This window comes from Oryx dammah, unplaced genomic scaffold (assembly GCF_014754425.2).
Source record: "Oryx dammah isolate SB20612 unplaced genomic scaffold, SCBI_Odam_1.1 HiC_scaffold_17, whole genome shotgun sequence".
In the NCBI taxonomy this organism is placed as follows: Eukaryota; Metazoa; Chordata; class Mammalia; order Artiodactyla; family Bovidae; genus Oryx; species Oryx dammah.
The window spans coordinates 76,416,311-76,422,362 of NW_024070201.1; the positions used below are offsets into that span (position 1 = coordinate 76,416,311).

General features: G+C 37.3%; 1 pseudogene; it reads right to left on the bottom strand.

Annotated features, from left to right (window-relative positions):
• Window positions 1-4,298: 4,298 nt before the first annotated feature.
• Window positions 4,299-5,188, bottom strand: LOC120875989 (annotated as a pseudogene).
• Between the last annotated feature and the right edge of the window lie 864 nt (window positions 5,189-6,052).

Here is a 6,052-nt window from a genome sequence, read left to right on the forward strand (position 1 = left end):
TGCTTTATATTTCTTACTGGCTTTTTCTTGTCAGCACCTGTAGATGTCGACAAAAATACTGCCTTTTTTATGACCATGAGAGAGTGGGAGTGAAGTCGTGTCCCACTCTCTGCAACCCCCTGGACTATAGCCCACCAGGCTCCTCCATCCGTGGGATTTTCCAGACAAGAGTACTGGAGTGGGCTGCCGTTTCCTTCTCCAAGTGAAAGTGAAAGTCACCCAGTCTGTCCGACTCTTTGCAACCCCATGGGCTATACAGTTCACAGGATTCTCCAGGTCAGAGTACTGGAGTGGTTCGCCTTTCCCTTCTCCAGGGGCTCTTTCCAACCCAGGGATCGAACCCAGGTCTACCTCATTGTGGGCAGATTCTTTACCAGCTGGGCCACAAGGGAAGCGTTTATGACCATGGTATGCATCAAACATTTCCTCTACTAAGAAGTACATTCCATGGCAACCTCTTCCAATCCACAGGAATAATTGATTTTACTATTTATACCATTATTCAGAAGCAATTAGCCTGAGAAATTCATGTCATGCTTATATGGAAACTCAATCATGGTTGTTGAGGTATATTCATGCTTTAAAACAGCAGTGAGTATATGACTTCATCTTCCCTTTATCAAGAATGTGCCTATTTATGAACCAAAGAGATGAGGTGGATGTGGACCCTGTGGTGGCCAGGAAAATAAGCCTTTCAAAAATCCAAATGCAGACAGTATAATTGTCCAGATACTGGCTGCTGATCTCTGAACTGTACTTCCCTATCTGTATCAGAGGTCATGCCTCCCACAAGATCCTCTGAGCTAATGACTGAGCCAGACAGGAACACCACTGCCTTCTTAGATACTAGACTCCTTTTATCACTAAGGACCTAATCCTAGACTAAAGAATGCTGTCAGACCATTTTGTCCATCTTTCCATCCATTTCTTCTTCCCTCGTGGTCATACTTGCATCAGATGGTGATAATCCTTGTATCACCTTGTATCAGGCGATAGTCCCGGCTTCTTCTCCATTTTCTCTGATACAAGCAGGGTATTTCCCTTAATAAAATCTTTGCACATTTATAGCCTATTTTATTTACTCCTACAATTTAACTAACCAAACTGAATTGAATTTCCCTACTCATAATCTTGTACTCAGTTCATTTGGAAGCCTACATGGCCCAGGATAAAACACTTCCCCAGGGAAACACCTCATTGTTCTGATGGACTGGAATTTGGGTCTGCGCCTTGGCCATGGTGGACTCCTCATGCTTGATCTGACTGGGGTGTCTCTATTGGGAAAGGCAACTGATCCAGTCACCAGAGAGAAATTAGCAAATACAAAATGGGTCAAGAAGAATTATGTTTTGAACCAAGGGGATTTAGCAATATATTTCTTAGCATCAATGTAGCCCTCTCTTTCAAAGAAAAGGTACTACCAACCAACAAGCAAACAAACAAAAGAAAACAAAACAAAAACCAAGATGATTGAAAACTCAAATCTTGAAAACTAAGAAAATCTGGACAACTTGCAAGGTAACTCTTATTCAGCTGAGATGCTGAGAAAGATTGAGGGGGCTATTCTCATGCAAGAATGGAGACAGAGGTTTGCTTTGTAATTACAGGAGTGGAACTTGTATTGTGGTAGATAGTTTTGCAAATTTTAGATCCTGTCACTCACTTCCTTTTTCTTTCTTTCTTTATTTTAAATTTTTAACTAGATATGAGACAATATGAATTCAAAACTTATAGAGTATGATTTGGAGGTTATCACAAGTACTGCTATCTAGAAGTCTAGAAGTGGTTACTCTTCATCCTGTGTTTTCAAAGAACATAAAGAGTTTTTTTTTTTAATGTAAATACAAATTAATTTTAAAAATTAATTTTTCAAATTATAAAAGAAAAATAAATAAAAATTTAAAAAACCATGTAAATCCAAGTATTTTTGCATGGAGGAAAATGTTCACAAACAATTGTATTTACAAAACTGCTTATTAAAACTCACTAAGCTAAAAGACACATTTTAGAAATTTTTAGACACATTTTAGAAAACTTTCTTTTAACACTTCATACTGCATTTGTGATTTGTATAATAAAATTTCTTTAGAAATGTATGCTATAATTTCAAATTAATGTTGAAGATCCTTCTGAATGCTTCACAACCATAGGGTGCAGGTGGAATGGTTCCAAAAATGCGAAAAAGTCTTATTGCCAAACTTACACTTTAACCTATTCTAAAACATTTTAAAACACCAATGCCACATATTTCTTTAAAGTTTTATTATCTACCTACATATTTTTATGTCTTTTTAAGATCATTATTAGCTGTACTTTACCTTCTTACTAATGACTTGATAATATCCTTTAGACTTGAACTGAGTTACAGTTGAGTTCTCTTTTCCACACACAAAATATGACTATACACTTAGGCCAGTGAAGGTTACGGCATCTCAATATACATTGATAATTATTTGGAGAATCGGCCTTGGTTGCTTCTTCTGAAAGGATTATAATAGGAGTTCCTGTCCAGATCTGTTTTTGCAGTGAAATGGGTTTCCATGATGGCTCAGATGGTAAAGCCTCTGCCTGCAATGCAGGAGACCCAGCTTCAACCACTGGGTCGGGAAGATTCCCCTGGAGAAGGAAATGACAGCCCACTCTAGTACTCTTGCCTAGAAAATTCCATGGACAGAGGAGCCTGGCGGGCTACAGTCCATGGGGTCACAAAGAGTTGGACACAACTGAGTGACTTCATACTCACTCATAAGAACGTATGTTACTAGGATGTTTTAAGAATAAGTTTATTGCATCTGCTTAACTTTCTGTAACTGACATTTCTCTGTGGGATGGTATATTTTCTAGTTTCACTTTAAATGCTATTGACTAAATTTTTGCTACTCTAATACACCAATTTGATCTGTTAACTTTACTTAAAAAAGAATATACATCGAACCTGGACTGGCGGATTCATGTTGATGTATGGCAAAACCAATACAATATTGTAATTAACCTCCAATTAAGATAAATAAATTTATATTAAAAAATAAAAAAATATATTTTATACAATTCAACAATTATTAGTGGGTAATAGATATCATTTAGAAAATGAGTTTGAGTTGGAAATAAATAATTTTTGGTTTTAGAGCATTTTCTAAATCAAGCTTCTTGAAATTATACTATTGGACACAGTCTCTGTTGGTTTACTTTGTGTTACAACTAATAGTGATTATATAGGTTGGATCACATTTCTAGGTTAATATGTATCACTGCCTGTGATGATTAGCTTTTCCTTCTCTGAGTTAAGCTGCTACATTTTGGGGATCACTTACATTTTGCTTTTTTGCTTTTTTTTCTTTTTTTACTGCTTTTAGCTATAGAAAGAAGGATGCATTCAGATTTTATTGACATAAATTATATTAATATTGGTCTTACTTAAAAAATCAAAATTATTTTCATCTCCTCATTTTTCCTTTCTTGTTTGATCACTACCTTTATATATTCTCTAAATAAAATTTCACTTCAGAATAATGTATACTCACAGATGTTTATTTCTCAAGCTGTTTCTTCTCACTATAATTATTGTCATTATTTATTATAGTAACTGTGCTTTGGTGCTCAAAATATCACAAATGGAAATAGAAGTCTGTGTATATTCACTACGAAAAAATGAAAGAGGAGCCCAGGGAGATATATACTGATTCACAAAAGTCAAATATATGGCAATTCAGCTGAACTTTTCTCCATTGAGTAACAAATGTGAGGCAAAGACTGAAAGAATATGTTTGCTGAGCATAGTTGTACTATTTTGTGGATGACTCTGGGTCATTGTTTTAGTGATTCTGGGGAAAAATACATAAAAATGCTTAAGAAATTATGTTATGGGAATGGAGAGTGATGATTTCAACTAGCTACTATTTATAGAAAAAATATTAAAGACTAATTAAGCACTTTTGTTTCTATTTCTAGGGAAACCTGGGCCGATACTATTCAATGAACATCAGTCAGCCAAAATGTTCACATGCTAAAGGAGTGGACAGTTCTCTTTATGAATGCAGAATACATTTTTTTGGTTTTACTTGCTTTTATTCTAGAGTAACATGAAATTTAATTCATCTTTATATTTAAACTTTATCTCCTAGATCCCCCTAATTTTCTCATATCAAGACTCTTAAATTGTCCGGTAGGAAGAATGCAAATTCTTTAGTTTGCTGTGTATCAATTCTTAGTTGTGATCGACATAGCATGATGGCAGCTCTTCTTGAAACAGAGGAAACTTAAAAATTATCCACTTCTCCTTAGAAGGAGAGACTCTTGATTTATTTGAGGAGTTTATTCAGGGCCTCTTTCACATCTTTATTCCTCAGACTGCAGATCATGGGGTTCAACATTGGGAACACTATGGTGTAAATCATAGAAACTATTTTCTCCCTGTCCAATGAATAGCTTGACTGTGGACGAGAGTAAACGTAGAGAACGGAGCCACAGAACAGGGTGACGGAGATGAGGTGCGAGGAGCAGGTGGAGAAGGCTTTGTGGTTGCCCTGGGTGACTGGATCTTCAGGATGGTGGCAGTGGTGAAGAGGGAGGAGGCCAGGATGAGCACAGTAGGGGTGATGACGTTGGAGGCGAGGACACAGAACAACACAGCCTGGTAGACATCTTTTCTTCCACAAGCCAACTTCAGAAGAGGTGGGATGTAACAGAAAAAGTCATCAATGACATTGTTACTACAGAAGTTCAAGGCATAAGTTCCTTTGGTAACAATGAAAGCGTTAATAAAGCCACCAAGGTATGGGGCTGCTGTAAAAAATGCACTTAGCCCGATGGTCATGACCAGAGAGTAAAGCAGTGGCTTTGAGATGGCCATATAGCGGTCATAAGTCATGGCAGCCAGCAGGTGACACTCACTGTAGGCCAGCCCTGCAGAGAAGAACTGGGCTACACAGCTAGCAAAGGAGATGCTTTTGCCTTCAGAGATGCATGTCACTAGGATCTTTGCGGTGTACACAGAGGAGTACCAGAGATCCAGGAAAGACAGATTCCCAGTGAAAAAATACATGGGTGTGTGAAGTCGGGAGTCATTACTGATCAACACTATGAGGGTGGTATTTCCTAGCACAGTCACAGAGTAGACATCAAGGAACACCACAAACAAGACCAGCTGCACCACAGGATCTGTTGTGGAGCCCACCAGGATGAATTCCATGAATGCTCTTCCCCATGGCTAGAGGAATCTCACCCAAGAGGAGAGAAAATGTGTTCAGGTTAAATCCCTGTGCTGAATACATAGAACATGTGGTAAATAAAGGACATTGCATTATTGCCAAGGATAGGAAGCCTAGGATCTAGTAACGTAAGTGCTCATTTTAGAAAGAGCTAGCATTTGGCAACAAAAATCACCCAAACTTTACGACTATATATTGTTAAAAGGTGACTTCAGCACATTATCATTTTTTAGTGTTTTTTGAGCAAACATCAGTTTGAATCGGGGAGGCCTAAACCGAATGTAATCAGGGGTTGTTTATAGACAAGGACAATGGGAGAGATTTTTGTAGAGATGATGTGGAAGCAAAGCAAGGAAATTACTTGAATGATCATAACTTAAGAGGCTGCCTTATTAGGAAAACCTACTAATAATTGGCTGTGTTGAGTTGTTCTTAAGTTTCATTTTCTCAGTTTCAAGTGAATTAAGTCTGCCTTTGGTTTTGGTTTGCTCACATAGGCTGCCAAGGTATAAAAGACATCTAAGTCTGATGGCTTCCTTGTTTAATGGCTTTAAAAATATTCAGTTCCAAATTTCTGTAGGTGGTTAATTAATTTTCCCTCTTAAGAATGATTGACCAACCAAAGGAAGTATGGACTCATAATTTTTATTCTGTTGTTATTTAGTCCTTTTTGCAATGTTTGCTTTTGTGTTACATGTGGGTTTCGTATCTTAAATTCTTGTCTGTTTGTATCTGAAATACTGAATTTACCTATTTTAAAAATCGAGTATTTCTCTTTTAGTGCTTTGATATGTTGGGACCAGCTATGCTGCTGCTGCTGCTTAGTTGCTTCGGTCATGTCCGAC